At 40.1% G+C, this 21552-nt stretch overlaps 1 long non-coding RNA gene and 1 pseudogene across 1 annotated transcript; both read left to right on the top strand.

Annotated features, from left to right (window-relative positions):
- The first annotated feature begins 20 nt into the window (after nt 1–20).
- Nucleotides 21–2678, top strand: LOC139439876 (uncharacterized). Its single transcript, XR_011649953.1, has 2 exons — nt 21–970; nt 1903–2678. It is a non-coding gene; the product is annotated as an uncharacterized lncRNA (long non-coding RNA).
- Nucleotides 2679–4315: 1637 nt separating this feature from the next.
- On the top strand, nt 4316–6227 carry LOC111766184 (non-structural maintenance of chromosomes element 1 homolog pseudogene; annotated as a pseudogene).
- The last annotated feature ends 15325 nt before the right edge of the window (nt 6228–21552 follow it).

The raw sequence follows: 21552 nt of genomic DNA, 5'->3' as shown, positions 1-21552 counted from the left end.
CCCGCCCCTCGACTTCCCGGCCCTAGCTCCCGGCACCAGATCCGGCCCCGGCGCCGCGCAGTCCCCACGTCCCCGTACTCCTTTTGCCTGCTCCCAGTCCACTCCTGCCGTCCCGTTCTCTACATCCTCTCTCCTTTTCCCGGTCTCTTCATTCCTTACTGCTCACCTCCTCGCCGTCCTCTTCTCCCATCTTCTTTCCATCCCCAGTTCCCCGTCGTTCTTTTCTCTTCACCACTTCTCCCTCACTGTCCTGTTCCCCTGCCCGCCCGTCTCCCTCTCACCCCTTTACCTCCATTCTCCTCTCCCCTTCTTCCCTTCCTTCTCCCTGTTCTTTCCTCCTTACCCACTTCTCGCCCTTCTCTTCTCCCCATCTCTTCTCTTCACCCCTCTCTCCCATCCCCTTTCCCTTCCTCTTTCTCCCCATGTCCTCGCCATCCTTTTCCTTCACACCTTGTCTCCCTGGCCTTCTCTTGCCCTAGGCCTTCCATCTTAATCTCGCCATCTCCTCCCATCTCTGCTCTTCACCCCTGCTCTCTGTCCCTTACCGCCATCTCCTCTTCATCATACCTTTTTCTTCAGACCTCCCCGTTACCTCCTCTCTTCCTCCCTTTCCCCACTCTCCTCTCTGCCCATACCCTTCTCCCTGACCCTTCTCTTCTTCCCTCTTTTCCTATCCCCTTGTCCCTGCCCCTTTCTCCCCTATTTCTCCACCTTATCATCACCTTTTCTCCACACCTTCTCCCTGCTGTCTTCTCTCACACCCCCCCGTCCTTTTCCACCCTCCTCCTTCCTTATCCCAGTTTTCCACCGTAATCTCCCCACCTTCTTCTAGTCACTTCTCTAGACCCCATGGTCTTTATCCCTTCCCCCTCCTTCACTGTCTCTTTGCCTTGCTTCCTCATTTGTCCAAAATTTGAAGCTAGAGATTGGAGACTGTTGAAGAGATTTGGGAATGGCGGTTTAACTCAAGGTACAATTCCCAGAAAAGGAAAGTAAGAAGGAAGCTAGGCAGGGAGGGGCTTGAGGGAGAGAGAGTGGGAGGAGGTGAAATAAGACAAGTGATCTTGAAGGAGCTAAAAGAATTTTGACCACTCCTCTTTCTCCTTCATCATGATTGTGAGTGGGCTATGAGAAGAAAAGGTATTCTGGACTTGGGTGATGGGTACAAGACATACCTTTCACTAATCAGAAATTTCTGGGACAGGAGAAGAAAATTTCCATTAAAGCGGAAGGGAGTGAGATTTTGAGAGAGGAGTGAGAGGCTGGGTTCTTGATGACACCCATGCTTCTGGTGTGGGCAGCTGGGTGGATGGTGGTGACATTCATTGTGCTAGACAGATGGGGCAGAAGTGTTGGTAGAAAGACCATGGCTTGCAGTTTGGGTATGCTGACTTTGAGGTGCCTGTTGGATAGGTAGGTCTGCAGCTTAGAGGAATGGTCTGGGGTAGGCATAAATATTTGGGAGTCATCTGCAAATTACCTTATAAGCTTGAATATAGGGTGAGGTTTTTGTTTTTTTGTTTTTCCAAAATCATCCCTCAAGAAAGAGGGAGAAACCTTATATTTGAGTCCTTACAAAGTCTCTCATATTACAGGGTTTGCTCTCATTTACTTTATTTTGAACAACAAACCACTGGATAGGGCAATATGGTATGGTGACTAAGCTTGTGGACTCCAGAGCCAGACTGCCTGGCTTGGGATCCTGACTCTGTCATTTGTAAACTGTGTAGCTTTGGGAAAGTTAATTAATCTGTCTCTGCCTCTGTTTTCTTTTATATAAAGTGATGGTAATTCTAATACCTATCTCATAGGACTAGTGTAAAGATTAAATTATTTAACATATGTAAGTACTGTGTACCTGACATATGTAAGCACTCAATAAATGCTATTTTTCTTGTTTAGGCAAGACCCTTTAACCCAAAATTGTCCTCAACAATGCTATTTTGGATGCTTACCAGGAATGATAGTCAAAGAAATTTCATACAGCTTTGGTAACTATTCTTGGTAGTGTGACCTCACAACTGCATGTGTTGGATGCCTCTAAATATGCTTTTTAAAGATTGCTTTAAAAAGCAATACAGTAGTACTTGGGAGAGGCTTCTGGGATGCTGGAAATGTTCTCTTTCTTGATCTGAGTGATATTAGGTGGGTGTTTTACTTTGTGTCCATTCATTGAACTCAATACTTATGACTTGTACCCTCTTCTGTATGAATGTTATATTTCAATTAAACAGTTAACTAAAAAATAATTTTAATAAAGCAATTCATTAAGTGAGTTTAGAGGTTATGACTGTACTCTTACAGGATGCATTCCAGAAACCAACTGCCCTAGTGTGATGCAACTGGGACTTGTGACTTGGGATAAAGTTTCCAAGGACTGCATCATACATGGATTCAAATTATGCTGTGTCCTCTTCCAAGTTCTTCACTTTGATTGAAGAGAAGGTCGCCTGTGCTGGGAAAAATGTATAAGATGACTGAATAAGTGACCCTAATGATGAGAAAAGCTGGTTTTTGAAGATGCAGGTTAAGAGTGTGCATAAAATTGTTTAATGAATTATGAGAATAGAAGTAAGCAATATTTCTAAATCAATATGTTATATGATGTATGAGTTTAAACATATGTGCAATTAGATCCATTAAATAGTATAAATAAATTTTTTCTTGTTTCATCCTCATTCCTAAGTTATATATTTTCAGATTGGTCAAAAACTTTTTGGATTTTCTCTTTTGGTAATGAGGAATCGCCTTAGGTTTGGGTAGCCTTATATGGTAAATATGACAGATGGAAAGTGAAGCTAAGGGAGTGAGTAAGATTGCTTCAAGAGAGCATGTAAATTAGGAAGAAAAGGAGGCCTGGGACAGACCCTGAGAAGCTCTAACATTTAAATGTTGAGGAGAAGAGGAGCAGCCTTCCAAGGAATGTGAGAAGGGGTAGCCAGACAGGGAGCAGAAAAAAACAGAGGCAAGTGGTGCCACTGAAGCCAAGAAAAAGGCCAAGAAAGAAGTTGTGAGGGTGGAATTGGTCATCAGAGCTGAATGGCACAGAGGAGGTCAGTGAGAGAAGGACCTAAAAGTAGGCCAGAAGGAGGCTGCTGGTGACTTTGGTGGTAGTGGTATAGGTGGAATGATAGGGTGCAAGTTAGCAGGCAATCAATGGAGGGGTGTGTGGAAGGAGAGCAACTGGAGACTTGAAGTAGAGCCTATTCCTTAAAGTGGCTTGACTGCAGGGAAGGATAGATACCTATAGGAGGGGGAGGGGGCAGGCATTTTAGGGGGCAGGAGGGTTTTTAAATCGGAGATCCTAAATTTATATTCTTCCTTCATTTATTAAAGACACATTTAAGTGTCTACTAAATGCCAGTTTATAATTAAAATACATAGTAGTTAAGATATGACTAAGGCACTCACAATAATCTTTGAAGAGAGACCTCTAAATCAGCACCAGAAGTATAATGAGAGGAAAACATGGGATTATGGGCATTCAGGGAATTTCTAATCTAGCCCCGGATTGGGATTTCAGCAGTGTCACAAAGATGATAATAGAGCTGGATCTTGAAAGCTGAGTAGAATCTTAGCAGAAGGAGAAATTGGAGAAAGGACTTTCAGGTAGAACAACCAGCAACATGTTCAAAATCCCAAGAGTATGAAAAAAAATAGCTTCTGGCTGTGGGGGGTGGGGGTGGGGAGTGGTATATGTCCTGAGTAGACTGATTTGGTTGGAGTGCAGGTTATATGGACTAGTGTGAGAAGATAAAGCTGGAAAGGCAAATGAGACCAAATCACAGAGGCTCTCATATGTCATGCAAAGGAACCAGGCTCTGAGGATCCATTGAAGGATTTAATAAGGGGAGTACAATGATCAGGATATATGTCATAAGGATCATTTGACTACAATACTGAGCATGACTGGAGACCAAACAGGAGTCAATTTCAGTTGTCCAGCTTATAATGCAGGTCTAAACTAAGGCAGTGACAATAGGATTGGAAAAGAGGAAAAGGTATGAGAGAAATTATGGAGATAAGAAAATTACAATACTTGGTGGATGACTAGAAGTGAGGGTGGTGGAACAGGAAGATTCTAAGATGGCTTCCATGTTCAGGGGTCTTATGCTAATGATGCTTCATGAATCTGGGGAAACGAAGGAGAAGCAGGTTTGTGGGGAGAGAGGTAAAATGATTAATTTGGTTTTGGATATTATGAATTTAAGATGTATGTGAGGGAAACGGACTTTGGCCCAGTGGTTAGGGCGTCCGTCTACCATATGGGAGGTCCGCGGTTCAAACCCCGGGCCTCCTTGACCCGTGTGGAGCTGGCCATGCGTAGTGCTGATGCGCGCAAGGAGTGCCGTGCCACACAAGGGTGTCCCCCGCGTGGGGGAGCCCCACGTGCAAGGAGTGCGCCCGTGAGGAAAGCCGCCCAGCGCGAAAAGAAAGAGCAGCCTGCCGAGGAATGGCGCCGCCCACACTTCCCATGCCGCTGACGACAACAGAAGCGGACAAAGCAACAAGACGCAGCAAATAGACACCAAGAACAGACAACCAGGGGAGGGGGGGGAATTAAATAAATAAATAAATCTTTTAAAAAAAAAAAAAAAAAAAAAAAAAGATGTATGTGAGACTTCCAAATGAAGATTGTAGTAGTTGGTTGAGTTAATAATTTGGGACCCAGAAAGAGAGATTTGGGCTGTGGATCGATATTTTGGAGCTGTAAGAAAACAGATGGTAAATGGAGCCATAAGAATGAATGTGGCACCTATGGAGAATGTGTAGTGAGAAGAGGGTCTAAGGCAACCTTTAAGGACTAGGTAACAAAAGAAGAGCATGAAGGAGATGGTCAACAGGGTAAGAAGAGAACAAGAAAGTAGTGTCCAATGTATTATCATGGGAGCTAAGAGAAGAAACGCATACTAGAATAAGAGAGTTTTCAATAGCATAAAAATACCACAGTAAGATGAGTTCTCAGGTAGATTTTGAAATCAGGATATAGCTGATGACCTAATGATCAAAGGAAAGGAGAGAAAGACTACAGGCCACAGTGAGATAAGGAATAAGTAGAGGGAAAATAGAAGAGACAGTGTGAATGAGTGAAAACTCTTAATTGCTTGTGAAAGAAATCCCATTTGAATTAGCTTATGAAGGAAGGGTAGATTTATTGGCCCAGGTGCCCATCCAGATGAAGCTCCAGAGCAGGAAAGCAAGATCATTTTAGAAGATGGTGGCATTCACTCACACAGAATATTAAAAAAGCTTTGGACATTTTGGCCATCACCACCAAAAGCGTCTAGGCTGTGCTTAGGTATTGTGTGAAAAAATAAGGCCTCAGCTAAATTTATCCAATACCATGGATCTTTTCCTTCATATATGCAGTTCAGTACAAGAAGAATGGGCATTATTACTATTGTCCATCAGTGATCCCTCCAGTTGCCGATGACTCATGAAGTGCTAGAGGAATGGGATATCAAATGCTTGCAGAATCATTGCTATAAGGTCTATGCTACAGTAGAGAAGTTGGAGGACTTCATTAACAACATTAACAGTATCTTGGAGTCCCCATATATTGAGATAAAGGAGTTATAGAAGATGACAAAAGACTCACCTATGCATTGGTGAATTTTGCAAAGAATGAACTGGATCTGCTAGGAAGACTTTGAAACTGATTATTTACTCAGAAATTGATTTTGCATTTCCAACAAACATTTTTAACCTGATTGATTAACAAAAAGGCAAGAAGTTACAGAAAAAGGAAGCTGAGTATGTGCAGAAGTTTACACAAAACAAATGGCTGATTGAGAAAGAAGGGGAATTCACTATTAATGACTGGGCCGTTCTGGAGATGGAGCAATACATTTGGGAGACCTATACCAGTGCTACAAAGATCTGCAATATCTGCCATAGCCTCCTTCTCCAGGGTCAAAGCTATGAAACCTGTGGGATCCGAATGCATTTTCTATGCATAGCCAAGTACTTGCAGTCTAATTCTGAACTTTGCTGCTCCCACTGTAACAGCTACTGACGCCACGAGATACCAGGAGTCTTTGACCCTGAGGGGAGGGAGGCTGGCCTCTCCAGATCCAAGAATAAGGCCTTGTAAATCGGGCAGCACTAGCCAGTGTCGCCTTTGGGTAGAAGAACGGACACAGCCCTGTCTTCAACAGGCAACCAGTGTTTCCCTTGAACATGGATTACTTTCATTTTTCTTTATGTTCTTTTATGAAATGCTTGGAATAAAACTCTATTGAGAAAAAAAAATGCTTTGTCCTTTTTCCCAGGGCATACGTTGTTCCCTTCCTCTGTTGAAATCTCATTTAGCCTTCAGATCTCAGCTGAACCATCACTTCACCACAGACATCTTCCCTGACCTCTCAGACCAGGCCAAATCCTCATTTCATGATTTCTCACAGTGCCTGGCAGATATCAGTTATCACAGTTGCAAGTTAACATTCTTTCTGGCACAGGATTATTTGATTAAATGTCTAAACAATTACTAGATAGTAAGTCTGATTTGATACCCATTGTAGCACATATATGCTGTGCCTGCCCATAGATGATGTTCTATCAATATTTGTTAAGAGAATGATTAACGTGAAGGGGTTGCTGTTCCAGAATAATGAAAAGATGTTAGTGAGATAAGATAATCAAGAGAAAGTGAGAGAGTATAGCTAGTGGGGAGGTAGGAGGAGGGGTGGAAAGGGGGATGGGTTGAGAGAGTATTGTTTGGAAGAAAGCGAAAGAAGCATGTTTAACACAGTGGGAAAGGAGCTAATGGAGAGGCAATAGCTGGTAGAGCACCTTCCCAGAAGAGAGAGGAGGGACTGAAGAATTAACCATGACTACAAGGAAGGATTGGCCTTTAAGAGAAAGAGAACGACCTCACCTTTCAAGACTAAAAGGGAAGATGGGTGAGGATGAGGTCAGTGCGTGTGTGAAGGTATGATGGTGCTTGGTGAGGAAGGTGGACAGGGCAGGAATTTGAGGTCACCACCCACGATGATCTCGTGTTCTCTCCTAAGAGGTGCTGGAATTTTGTGGAAAATAGGGCATGAAGGAGATATGTTAGGTATCTTTTTTGATTTTAAAGATTTATTTTATTTATTGCTGTGTCCTCTCTCCATGTCTGTGGCACCAGTCCTGGGCAGGCTGCATGATTTTTGTGCGCGGCAGCTTTCCTTAAGGGGCACACTCCTTGTGTGTGGGGCTCCCCTACGCAGGTGACACCCCTGTGTGGTACAGCACTTGCACGTATCAACACTGCGCATGTGGCCAGTTCTACACAGGTCAGGAGGCCCCGGGTTTAAACCCTAGACCTCCCATGTGATAGGCGGATTCTCTATCAGGTGAGCCAAATCCACTTCCCATGTTAGGTATCTTGAGGGAAGTGATAAAGGAGTGGAGACACTTTTAAAGGGGGAGAGTGACTGGTAACCTTATGAAGAACCAAGATGTTGCCGCTTCTGGCGAGAGAGCGTAGAATATAGTCACACCTACTCCAAAATCCATGATGAAAAATGATGGTGGCCAGGAGGTCATTTCATGACAATATTGAGGAGGATAGAGGGTTGTCTAACAAGACGGCATGATTCTAAAGGAAGGGGGTGTTGGGGAAGTCAAGGAAACACTCAGTGACCATTTCTCAGCTCTCACCTAGCCTCCTTTTCCCCTCTTGCTTGTTTTTGTACAGGTTTTTGTTGTTTCCACTCTTGTATGTTTATGTGCAGGCGTGATGTTTCCATTTGTGCTTATTTGCTTGCAGGTGTTTGGTATGTTTCTATTTTGCAAGAGACTGCTGGCAGCGAGGGGGGCCACTAAATCTTAATAAGCCCCAGGTTCTTGCTGAGATGCAAAGGTTGCTCATTGGCTGATTCCTCCTCCGGTGAAATGTAAAAAGCTCAGCACTCAGTCAATGCAGGTGTCCTTCATCTCTGATGCAAAGAGAGGCGTGTGGAGCTGCCATCCACTGACCCTGACCCGAACCAGCCAAGGTGTGGGATCTTTCCCCTGCTCTTTTGGAGTTTCTGTGCTGTGTGAGTAATAAAGCTGTCACTTGCTGAAAACCTCTGTTGTGTTCCCTTGATATGCCTACAGCAACTCCCTCCACAAGGCACGTGGAGAAGTAATTGTCTGCATTTGGGCCTAGTGCCTGTGGGAGTCCCAAGAGTGCGGACCTCTCTCCACCCTTCCCCAGACATGTGGAAGAATGTGCAGAAGTGGAATACCTAAGCAAAGCCATGTTCTTACACAGGAAGTGGAGGCTCAGAGGTATATAAAGGGGCTGAGAATTTAGGCATTTGTCACCATGAATTGGAATTTTTTTTTTTTTAACATGAGAAATGGCATTCAACTTTATTAGGTACATGGGGAAAATTTTTTTTCTCTTTATTTTTTTCTCTTTATTTTTTTTTAATGTTACATTAAAAAAATATGAGGTCCCCATATGCCCCCCACCCCCCTCACCCCACTCCTTCCACACCAACAACCTCTTTCATCATTGTGGCACATTCACTGCATTTGGTGAATACATTTTGGAGCACTGCTGCACCACATGGGTAGTGGTTTAAATTGTAGTTTGCACTCTCCCCCAGTCCATCCAGTGGGCCATGGCAGGACATACAATGTCCAGCATCTGTCCCTGCAGTACCACCCAGGACAATTCCAAGTCCTGAAAATGCCCCCACATCATATCTCTTCTTCCCTCTCCCTACCCTCAGCAGCTACCGTGGCCACTTTCTCCACATCAATGCTACATTTTCTTCCATTAATAATCACAATAGTTCCAGAGTAGGATATCAGTAAGTCCACTCTAACCCATACTGTGGACTCTGGGATGGTGATGTCCACTGCCCCTCTATATCAAGAGGGGGCTTCGATTCCACATGGATGATGGATGCAAATCTCCTACTTGCAGCTGTAGGCACTCTTGGCTCCCTGGTGTGGTGGTTGACCTTCTTCACCTCCCTGTTAGCTGGCTGGGGTAAGTCCAATCAACCAGAGGGTAGGAGTTGCAACTCTGCTAAGGCTCAGGGCCCAGCTGGCACATGGACAGTCCAGAGATTCAGGTCTCCTGAGTATACACCAACCCCAGTGAAAGTTAGGACATGGGTTTATGATGGGAAGGGTTCTGATGCAGGGAAGCAGTGGCAGGGTGAATTAACTAGGGGTAAGGAAACATATCCATGTGGGTGTGACCAAAAGGTCTGCCTTGTGAATGATCATGCTGATCGACAGGCTGGGAGGTTGACATTTTAGCTGGCTCTTTGTTCTTTCTTAGTGGAAGAAGATGCACCGGCTAGCACCAGTGCTTGATTTCAGACAGCTCTAAGCCTTAGGCTCTGGTTCAAAACGCTTATGAGAAGCTATAAGTCATTAGAGCCCCTCAGTAGGGCCCAGCCGTGGAGGAAGTGAGCAGGACTATTAAACTGGCCAGGGTCCAGCACTGTTTGAGTTGGGATCTTCCAAGAGCAAATATGTTTTCCAGGCTCTGAAGGACTTCAACTCCCTGTGGAGACTAGGAAAAAAAGGAAATTCTCGATTCTCTTTCACAGAGCAAGAGCCAGAGGAAGCAGAAGGGGATAGGATCTAGAACACAGGTGGAGGGATTAAATGTGGAGAAGAGGAAGGACTCTTATCCTCTGGGATGGGAAGTAATGAAAGCCAGACCTCTGAATTTCAACTCACAGTGATCAATTTGCTGAAAGGCTAAAATGACAAATTTACCAATTTACTAAAATTTTGTTTCTTTTAATTATGGATAGAGTGTGTGACAATTAGCATGGTCGACCTGGTTGTAACTACTATGGAAGATTTCTACAAAGTGTTGGTTAACAACTTAAAGTTTAGTATAGTTCAGTTTTAATTTATTTGCAGCTGTTTCACTGAGGTCTTTTTGTCAAGGCTGGCCAAAGTTTGGTGTATTCTAAGTTTTTCCTTTCTTTGGATCTGTGACTTTTGGGAATGAGAATTTCTTGTGTATTTTGTTCTTCAAGTGTTGTGCAATGACTCAAATGTCAAGAATTTTATAAACAATTATGGGGGGTTCTCCGAAAACATTTTACATCCAATAATTTTTTTTCAATTTATTTTATTTTATTTTTATAGCATATGTACTTTTTTATTATCTTCTTTTTTTAAAGATACATAAATCACATAAAATACATCCAATAATTTTACTTCTTTCTTTACCTTTTTTGTGCATTTGTAATTTTAATAGAATACATAGATATGGGCTTAACTATGGCCATATTTATTTTCCATACTGGTTGACAAATAGTCTGCTACTACAATAAGTGATAAATTTAATAATGTAAATTTTTAAAAAATCTCATTAGTTGAAGATAATTGTTCTACCTCATCATGATGACCATTGATAAATGGACCTCCTGTCATAGTGACATCTGGGAAACATTTGCAGCATTTCTGCCAGTTCCATTGCTATTAGAGAAGGAAGACCATGCTTTAGGAGGATCCCTGTTTATCCTTATCCTTGGATTAGTTAGATTTTTACTCTGGTTTTATTCTTCAAGTAATAGCTTTGTGAGATACAATTCACATGCCATAAAGTCTATCCTTTTTAAGTGTACAATTGAGTGTTTTTTAGTATGTTCACAGAGTTGTACATCCATTACCACTATCAAATTCCAGAATATTTTTATTGCCCAAAATGAAGTCCCATACCCATTAACGGTTACTCCCCATTTCTTCCCTCTCCCTGGCAAACAATCTACTTTCTGTCTCTATAGATTGCCAGTTTTGGACTCTTCAAATCAATGGAATCCTTGACACATACAGTACATGGCCTTTGTGTCTTTTCAAATGTTTTTGAGATTCAATCATGTTATAGCAGGTATCAGTACTTCATTTTTTTATTGAAGAATAATATTCCATTGCATGGATCTTCTACATTTTGTATATCTCCTCATGAGTTGATGTACATTTGGGTTATTTCCACTTTTGGGCTATTACACATAATGTAGCTGTGAACCTTTGTATATAAGTTTTTGTGTGGACATATAGTGTCATTTCCTTGGTATGAGTGTTAGGCCCATGTGTCACCTTGGCCAGGTAATGATGCCCAGTTGTTTGGTCAAGCAAGCACTGGCCTAATTGTTGTTGTGAGGACATTTCATGGACTTAAATCATTAATAAGTAGATTGTATCTATAGCTAATTGCATCTACAATCAACAGAGGAGATTGCCTTCAGCAATGAGAAACATCTTATTCAATCTGCTGAAGGAAAACTGATGATTTCAGCAGTCAGAAGAGAGAATTTCCATCTCTACTTCAGTCAGCTTGCATCTCCTAGAGAATTCATTGAAAACCTTTATCAGAATTTCCAGCTTGTAACCTGCCCTACAGAATTTGGACTCATTCATTCCCACAATGGCATGAGACAATTTTATAAAATCTCATAATATTTACAGATATCTCTTGTTGGTTCTGTTTCTCTAGAGAACTCTAAGCAATACATGTGGATATATGCCTGGGAGTGGAATAGCCAGGTCAGAACTTTATGTTTAACATTTTGAGAACCCGGCTGTTTTTCAAAGTGACTGTACCACTTTACATTCCCACCAATAATGTATGAAGGTCTTTATTTCTCCACTTCCTTGCCAACAGTTGTTATTCCTCATCTTTTTTTTATTTTGACAATGCTCTTAATTTTTTTTTTGTCTTTTTTTTTTTAATGTTATATTAAAAAAATATGAGGTCCCCATATACCCCCCACCCCTCTCACCCCACTCCTCTCCCCATAACTACAACCTCCTCCATCATCATGAGACATTCATTGCTCTTGGTGAATACATCTATGAGCACCGCTGCACCTCATGGTCAATGGTCCACACCATAGATTCCTCATCGTTTTGATTATGGTCATCCTAGAGGATGTGAAGTGGTATCTCATTGTGATTTTGATTTGCATTTCCATAATAACTAATGGTGTTGAGCATCTTTTCACATGCTTATTGGCAGTTTGTATATCTTTGGAGAAATGTTCAAGTCCTTTGCCCATTTTCAAATTGGGTTATTTGTCACTTTATTGATGAATTGTAAGAACTCTGTATAGTCTAGTTACAAGTCCCTTATCAGATATTATTTGCAAATACTTTCTTCCATTCTGTAGATGATTGTTTCACTTTTTCAGTGGTATGCTCTGCATACTTTGCAGTACAATTTTTAAATTTTGGTGAAGTTCAATTTACTTAATTCTTCATTTGTTGCTTGTGCTATTGGTGTCATATCCCAGAAACCATGGCCTAATCCAAGGTTAAGAAGATTTAATGCTACATTTTCCTTTTTTTTTTTTAATATTTATTTATTATTATTATTATTATTTTTTAATTACATTAAAAAAATATATATGAGGTCCCATTCAACCCCACCGCCCCCGCCCCCCACTCCCCCCACAGCAACACTCTCTCCCATCATCGTGATACATCCATTGCACCTGGTAAGTTCATCTCTGAGCATCACTGCACCCCATAGTCAATGGTCCACATCATAGCCCAGACTCTCTCACGTTCCATCCAGTGGGCCCTGGGGGGATCTACAGTGTCCCGTAATTGTCCGTGAAGCACTATCCAGGACAACTCCACGTCCCGAAAACGCCTCCACATCTCATCTCTTCCTCCCGTTCCCCACACCCAGCAGCCCCCATGGCTACCGTTCCCACACCCATTCCACATTTTCTCTGTGGACATTGGATTGGTTGTGTCCATTGCACACCTATGTCAAGTGAGGGCTTAGATTCCACATGGGTACTGGATGCACTCTTCCTGCTTCTAGTTGTAGACACTCTAGGCTCCATGTTGTGGTGGTTGACCTTCTTCAACTCCATGTTAGCTGAGTGGAGTAAGTCCAATAAGTCAAAGTGTAGGAGCTGAAGTCTGTTGAGGCTCTGGGCCTGGGTGTCATATTATCAGTCCAGCGATTCAAATCCCCTACATATATCTTAAACCCAGCACCAACTACAATTCCAATAAAGTAGCATGCAAGTCTTGTGAAAAGAGATCCCCTCTGAGTCCATTTCCATCACGCAGAAACACCAGCTCCAAAGAAGGGCCATCTGTCATGGCAGTGAACCCCTTCTGCCATGACCATAGAACCCGTGGGTCTCTTTATCCCTCAAAAGAACCAATACCTGGGGTTGTATCTACCTTATCTGTCTCTTAGACTCTGTTCAGTTGTACATAGGGGTATTCCTTCTGACAACCTCCAGACTCTTTTTTAGAGACTCACAGCCTTATAATCTCATTTCTCCTTTCCATTTCCCCCTTACATTAGGTCAAACCGCTTCCCGAAGTCATGTTATTATATGTAGATAGGTATATTCTGCTGTTCCGCATTGAATCTTTAATTCAAGGTCATTTTCTAGTTGCTTCTTCAGCTGGTATGTGGTAGTGATCCCTTGGTGCCAGGGAGGCTCATCCCCGGGTGTCGTGTCCCACGCTGGGGGGAATGCATCACATCTACACGCTGAGTTTGGCTGTGAGAGTGGCCACATTTGAGTAACATGAAGGCTGTCAGGAGGAAACCCCCAGGCACAATGCTACTCTAGGCCTTGTTCTTATTGCAGGTGCATAGGCTCAAAAGTGTAGCCATTAGTATCAAGAGCCCACTGTTGGGCCCTCCTTCCTTCCTGGTTCTTGCTGTTGCACCTGGAGGATTGCCGCTGCTCTCCCAGGGCCCACAACAGTGACCCCCCGGCCAGGAGCCCAGTACCCCCCCAGCTGTTGTTTTTAATTGTTTCCACTATGAGTATATATAGACATTACCATATACCCTGGGCATATGCCCTGTATAACTCCCTGTCAACCATATATATCCTGTCGATAACATCCCATATCAGTATTCCTCCGCTGCCATTGTTGAACCACTCTGTGATCCAAAACTTCCCGTAAAGTGAATCCCAACATAATGTCAGCTTCAGAAGAGTCTTAGATCACCAAAATTCATATATACAATATACAGTATTTCCCCAGATCCACCATAAAACCTTTTCCCTTCCACAGCAATAATCTTTTAACTTATTCATATCATATTTCCTGAAACTGATGTACAGATTCCGAAACTATAGTTTTCAAACAAGGTAACATTTGTGCTTACTATGTGGTCCATACTTTAGGTTGTACAGTTTTCTAAATTTTTTAGTTATCCTATGTTTTGTCTTATGGTTTTCATTATTAGTCTGTCGTCCCCTATATGTTTTTGGTGTAATATTAGCTGTTTTATATACATTTTCTTAATAGTGCTTTTTGTAACTTATCTTTTACATTTAAGTCTATGATGCATTTTTAAAAAAACTTTTTGTTGTAGTAACATATATACAAGTAAAAATTTCCCACTTGAACCACTTTCAAGTATACTATTCAGTAATATTAGTTAACGCAATATTGTGCTACCTCACCAATATCCATTACCCAAACTTTTTCATCCCCTCAAATAGAAACTCTGTTCCCAATAAGCAAGAGCTTCCCACTCTCCTCATCCCCCAGCTCCTGGTAATCTGTAGTCTACTATCTGTCTCTATGAATTTCTCTAGGTATTTCATATAAAGGAGAGCATACACTATTGTCTTTTTGTGTCTGGCTTATTTCACTCAATGTGATGTCTTTGGGGTTCATCCATATTTTAGCATGCATCAGAAAGTTCTTTTTTTATGGCTGAATACTTTCCACTGTGTATATACGCCACATTTTGTTTATCCATTCACCTGTTGATGGACATTTGTTTTTATTCTCACCTTTTGGCCACTGTGAACAATGCTGCTATGAACATTGGTGGACAAGTAGCTGCTCAAGTCCCTGCTTTCATTTATTTTGGGTATATACCCTGAAGTGGGATTGCTGGGTCTTATGGTAATTCTATTTTCAAAGGAAACACCAAACTGATTTCCATGGTGGTTGCATCGTTTATAATCCCACCAACAATATATAAGAGTTCCAATTCTTCAAAATATATACTTCTATAAATTGTTTTTAAAATGAAAAAAAAAGGAAATCAAGAAAACAATTCAATTTATAATACCATGAAAAAGAATAAATACTTAAGAATAAATTTGACAAAATAAGTAAGCATTTATTTACTGAAAACCACAAAATATTATTGAAAGAAATTAAGGAAGACCCAAATCGAGAGATAATCATCCTATGTTCATGGATTGGAAGGTTTAATATTGTTAAGATCACAAGTATAAAGTAGTCTTTTTCACGATTGTTTCAGTTATTCTGGGTCCCTTTATATCCATATCAGTTTTAGGATCATTTTGCAATTTCTGCAACAAATCCCACTTGGATTTTGATAGGGATTGTGTTGAATCTGTAGATCAATTTGGAGAGTAATGCTGTGTGTATATAATTCATACATGTACATTCATAAACATAAGTGTATAGTAAAAGTTGTGAATTTACAAAAGAAATATGCATAATATCATTCAGTCCTCCCATATATTACCCCACAACAAATACCTTGCATTGTTGTGAAACATTTGTAACAAATTATGAAAGAGCATCATCAAAGTATTACTACTAACTATAGTCTGTTTCTTGCCTTTGGTATATTTTTCCCCCAACTCACCCTATTTTTTTTTTTCATAAACCATATAATGTATCTAAAGTGTACAATCAATGGCATTTGCTGTAGTCACTGAGTTGCACACTTATCATGTCAATCAATATTAGAGCATTTTCATTATCACCCCCAAAAAGAAAAATGACAAAAAACAAACCCCTGTCATACCCATGGATTAACACTACTAACTACAAATTCTATGATGTGCTTTCAGTATTTGTATTCATTTACAAACATTACAAACAACTTACTAATTCTGCACAGATTAAACCTAAGCTTTCCATTCTCTAACCACATTTGTTCTCTGGTGACTTATATTCTAGCTATTAACTCCATGAGTTTGCTCATTATATTTAGTTCATAATAGCGAGATTATACACTATTTTTCCTTCTGTGCCTGATTTGCTTCACTCAGCATAATGTTCTGCAGGTTCATTCATGCTGTCATATGCCTCACGGCTTCATTTCTTCTTACAGCTGAATAATATTCCATCATGTGTATATACCACAGTTTCTTTATTCATGTGTCAGTTGATGGACACCTGGGTTGTCTCCATCTTTTGGCAATTGTGAATAATGTCACTATGAATATATGTGTGAAAATGTCTTTTCATGTCACTGTTCTCAGTTCTTCTGAGTATACACCTATAAGTGGTATTGTCAGGCCACATGGTAGATCTATATCTAACTTCCTTAGGAACCACCAAACAGACTTCCACAGTGGCTGTACCTTTTCACAGTCCCACCAAAAGTGAATAAGTATTCCCATCTTCACATCCACTCCAACACTTGGGGTTTTGTTTTGTTAATAGTGATCATTTAATAGATGTGAAATGATACCTCACTTTAGCTTTGATTTGAATTTCCCTAATAGCCAGGGACATGGAACACTTTTTCATGTGTTTTTTCATGATTTGTATTTCTTCTTTAGAAAATGTCTATTCAGGTCTTTTGCCCATTTTTCAAATTGGGTCATTGACTTTTTGTTGTTGAGTTGAAGGATCTCTTTATATATAATGGATATTAGAATTTTGTCAGATGTGTAATTTCCAAACATTTTCTCCCATTGAGTATGCTGCCTTTTTTTATCCTCTTCACAAAGTCCTTTGAGGTTTATAAGTGCTTAATTTTGAAAAGGTCCCATTTATCTATTTTTTTCTTTTGTTGCTCGTGCTTTGGGTGTAAAGTTTAAGAGAACCCCCACCTACTACAAGATCTTGTATGATATCTTCTAGGAGTTTTATGGTCCTGGCTTTTTTGCTCAGATCTGTAATCCATTTTTTTTTTTTAAAAAAGATTTACTTATTTATTTATTTCTCTCCCCTTCTCCCCCCACCCCGGTTGCCTGTTTTCTGTGTCTATTTGCTGCATCATCTTTGTCCACTTCTGTTCTTGTCAGCGGCACAGGAATCTGTATTTCTTTTTGTTGTGTCATCTTGATGTGTCAGCTCTCTGTGTGTGTGGCACCATTTCTGGGCAGGCTGCACTTTCTTTGGTGCTGGGTGGCTCTCCTTATGGGGTGCACTCCTTGCTCGTGGGGCTCCCCTATGCAGGGGACACCCCTGTGTGGCAGGGCACTCCTTGCACGCATCAGCACTGCGCATGGGCCAGCTCCACATGGGTCAAGGAGGCCCGGGGTCTGAACCATGGACCTTCCATGTGTTAGACGGACACCCTAACCACTGGGCCAAGTCTGCCACCCTGTGATCCATTTTGAGTTGATTCTTGTATAGGGAGTGAGAAAGGGGTCCTCTTTCATTCTTTTGAGTATGAATATCCAGTTTTCCCAGCACCATTAGTTGAAGAGACTGTTCTATCCCTGAAAAGTAGACTTAGTAGTCTTATCAAAAATCAGTTAACCATGGAGGTAAGGGTCTCTTAACTCTCAGTCTGATTCCATTGATCAATATGCCTATCTTTATACCAATACCATGTATATTTTGACCACTGTAGCTTTATAATACACTTCAAGGCCAAGGAGCATGAGTCTTCCAACTTTGCTCTTCTTTTTTAGGATATTTTTGGCTATTCAGAACCCCGCCCCTTCCAAATAAATCTGGTAATTGATTTTTCTTTTCCTGTAAAGTAGGTTGTCAGAATTTTGGTTGGCATTACTTTGAATCTATAAATCAATCTGGGTAGAATTGACATCTTCATGATGTTTAGTTTTTCAATCCATGAACACAGAATGTCCTTCCATTTTGTTTAGGTCTTTTTGATTTCTTATAGCACTATTTTGTAGTTTCCAAATATATATCCTTTACATTCCTGGTTAAATTAATTCCTAGATATTTGACTCTTTTTGTTGCTATTATAAATGGAATTTTTTTTCTTAATTTTCTCCTCAGCTTCCTCATTACTGGTGTACAGAAATGCTACTGATTTTTGCATATTGTTATCTTGCCCCTTTGCTGAACTTATTTATTAGTTCTAATAGCTTTGTTATAGATATTTTGGGATTTTCTAAATATAAGATCATGCCATCTATGAATAGTGAGAGTTTTACTTCCTCTTTTCCAATTTGAATGCCTTTAAAATTTTTTTCTTACTAACTGCTCTAGCTAGAACTTCTAGCATAATGTTGAATAACAGTGTGACAGAAGGCAACTTTGTCTTGTTCCAGATCTTAGAGGAAAAGCTTTCAACCTCTCCTCACTGAGTACAATGTTAGTGATGAAATTTTCATATATGCCCTTTATTATGCTGAGGGACTTTCCTTTTATAACTGTCTTTTGAAGTGTTTTTATCAAGAAAGAATGCTGGCTTTTTTGAAATGCCTTTTCTGCACCAAATAGAGATGATCATTTTTTTTTCTCCCTTGATTTGTTAATGTAGTACATTACATTAATTGATTTTCTTATGTTGAGCCAATCTTGAATACCAGGAATAAAACTTACTTGATTGTGGTGTATAATAGTTTTTATATGCTGTTGGACTCTATTTGCAATTATTTGTTGAGAATTTTTGCATCTATGTTCATCAGAGAGATTGGTCTGTAATTTTCTTGTATCTTTATCTGGCTTTGAAAGTATTAGGGTGATGTTGGCTTCATAAAATGTGCTGGTTAATTTTCCCTCCTTTTCAATGTTTTGGAAGAATTTAAACAGGATTGGTATTAATTCCTCTTGAAATGTTTGGTGGAATTCACCTGTCAAGCCATCTGGTCCTGGATTTTTTTTTGTTGGAAGATTTTTGATGACTGATTCAATCTCTTTGCTTGTGATTGGTTTGTTGAGTTCCTGTATATTTTGTAAAGACAATGTATGTTGTTTGTGCATTTCTAGGAATTTGTCCATTTCATCTAGGTTGTATAGTTTGTTGTCATATAGTTTCTCATAATATCCTCTTATGATCCTTTCTATTTTTGTGAGGTCAATTATAATGCCCCCCTTTCATTTCTGATTCACTTATTTGCATCTTCTCTTTTTTTCTTTGTTAGTCTTGCTAAGGGTTTGTCAATTTTATTGATTTTCTCAAAGAACCAGTTTTTTGTTTTCTTGATATTTCTCTGTTTTTTAATCTTAATTTTTTATGTTCTCAATTTCATTTATTTCTGCTCTAATCTTTATTTCTTCTTTCTGCTTGCTTTGGGATTGGGTCACTGTTCTTTTTCAAGTTTCTCTAGTTGTTCAGTTACAGCTTTGATTTTAGCTCTCTCTTCTTTTTTAATATAAGCATTTAGGGCTATAAATGTCTATCTGAACACTGCTTTGCTGTATCCCATAAGTTTTGATATGCTGTGTTCTCATTTTCATTTATCACAATATATTTACTAATTTCATCTATAATTTCTTCTTTGACCCACTGATTGTTTAGAAGCGTGTTGTTTAGCCTCCACACATGTGCGAGTTTCCCCGTTCCCATCTATCATTGATTTCCAGCTTCACCCCATTATGGTCAGAGAAGGTGCTTTGTATAATTTCAGTCTTCTTAAAAAGACTGTGTTGTGGCCCAACATATAGTCTATCCTGGAGAAAGATCCATGAGCACTTGAGAAGAATGTATATCCTGCTGATTTGTGGTGCAACATTCTGTATATATCTGTCAGGTCGAGGTCATTTATCATATTGTTCAAGTTCTCTTTTTCCTTATTGATCTTCTGTCTAGTTTTTGTATCTCTTGATATGAATGTCATGTTGAAATCTCTAACTATTATTGTAGAGATAATATTTATCCTTTCAGTTTTGCCAGAGTTTGTGTCATGTATTTTGGGGTGCCCTGTTAGGTGCATAGATACTTATGATGTTACTTGTTCCTGGTAGATTGTCCCTTTTATTAATATATAATGGCCTTCTGCATGTCTTATCACTTTTTTTGCGTTTAAAGTCTGTCTTGTCTAACACCAGTATAGCTACCCCTGTTCTCTTTGGGTTAATATTTGTGTGAAATATCTTTTTCCAGCCTTTCATTTTCAGTCTATTTGTATCCTTGGGTCTATGGTGAGTCTCCAGCAGACAGCATATGGATGGCTCATATTTTCTTATCCATTCTGCCAGCCTATGTGTTTTGAATAGGGAGTTTAATCCATTAACAATGAATGTTACTACTGTAAAGGCATTACTTACTATATCCATTTTATCCTTTGGATTTCATATATCATAGCTTATTTTTATCTATCTTTTTGTCTTTTTGGTTACCCTTCCATGTAATTTCACTTCTACACTCTCCTCCAAGCCTATCTGCTTTGTCTTTTCTTTTCTGGCTGCAGAACTCCCTTTAGTGTTTCTTGCAGAGCTGGATTCTTACTTCTGAGCTGTCTTAGTATCTGTTTATCTGTGAATATTTTAAGCTCAACATCATATTTTAATAAAGAATATTTGGCTGGCAGTTTTTCTCTTCACTACCTTAGTTATATCATACAACTGCTTATTGCCCCCATGATTTCTGGAGAAAAATCTGCACTAAATCTTATTGGACATCCCTTGTATGTGATGTTTTGTTTTTCCCTTGCTGCTTTCAGAATTTTCTCTTTATCTTTGGCATTTGGCATTCTGCATACTATGTGTCTTGGGGTAGATTTATTTGGATTTATTCTAATTGGAGTATACTGTTCTACCTGGACATGTATATTCATGTCTTTCATGAGAGTTGGGACATTTTTGGCCATTATATCCTCAAATACTCTTTCTACCCCATTTCCCTTCTCATCTCCTTCTGCAATTCCCATAACACATGTGTTGGTGCCCTTCATGTTATCATTCAACTCTTTGAGTCCCTGCTCAATTTTTTCCATTCTTTTCTCTCTCTGTTCTTTTTTCTCTTCAATCTGAATTTTTCTTTCCTTTACATCACTGATTCTTTCTTCCATGATTTCATATCTACTGTTGTGTGCCTCTATTGTATTTTAATCTTACTTGTCATGTCTTTCATTCCCATAAGCTCTGTTATTATTCTAGCCAAGATTTTCTTTGAGCTCATTCAGTGTCTTCTTAATGTTTTTTTTATTTCTTTAGCCCTGTTGTCCTTCAACTCCATGATTTGATTTAGGAGATTTGTATGAACCTCATTGATTAGCTATTTCAAGTCCTGTGTCTCATCTGAAACTTTGATTTGTTCCTTTGCCTGAGTAATATTTTCCTATTTCTTTGTATTGTTTGTAATTTTTTGCTGATGTCTGAGCATCTGATTCTGATGTTAAGTTTACTCTGATGTTCAATTCCTTTCTCTTGCCTAGGGATTTACTTTTTTTTTTTTAAGATTTATTTATTTCTCTCCTCCCTGCCCCCTCCAGTTGTCTGCTCTCTGTGTCCATTCGCTGTGGGTTCTTCTGTGACCGCTTCTATCCTTATCAGCGGGACCAGGAATCTGTGTTTTTTCTTGTTGTCTCATCTTGTTGTGTCAGCTCTCCATGTGGGTGGCACCATTCCTGGGTAGCCTGAACTTTCTTTCACGCTGGGCTGCTCTCCTTACGGGGCGCACTCCTTGTGTGTGGGGCTCCCCTACACAGGGGAGTGGCATGGCACTCCTTGCACACATCAGCACTGTGC

Source organism: Dasypus novemcinctus, chromosome 10 (genome assembly GCF_030445035.2).
Source record: "Dasypus novemcinctus isolate mDasNov1 chromosome 10, mDasNov1.1.hap2, whole genome shotgun sequence".
Lineage (NCBI taxonomy): Eukaryota > Metazoa > Chordata > Mammalia > Cingulata > Dasypodidae > Dasypus > Dasypus novemcinctus.
The sequence above is the reverse complement of the archived record's forward strand: the minus strand, read 5'-3'. Positions and strand labels throughout refer to the sequence as shown.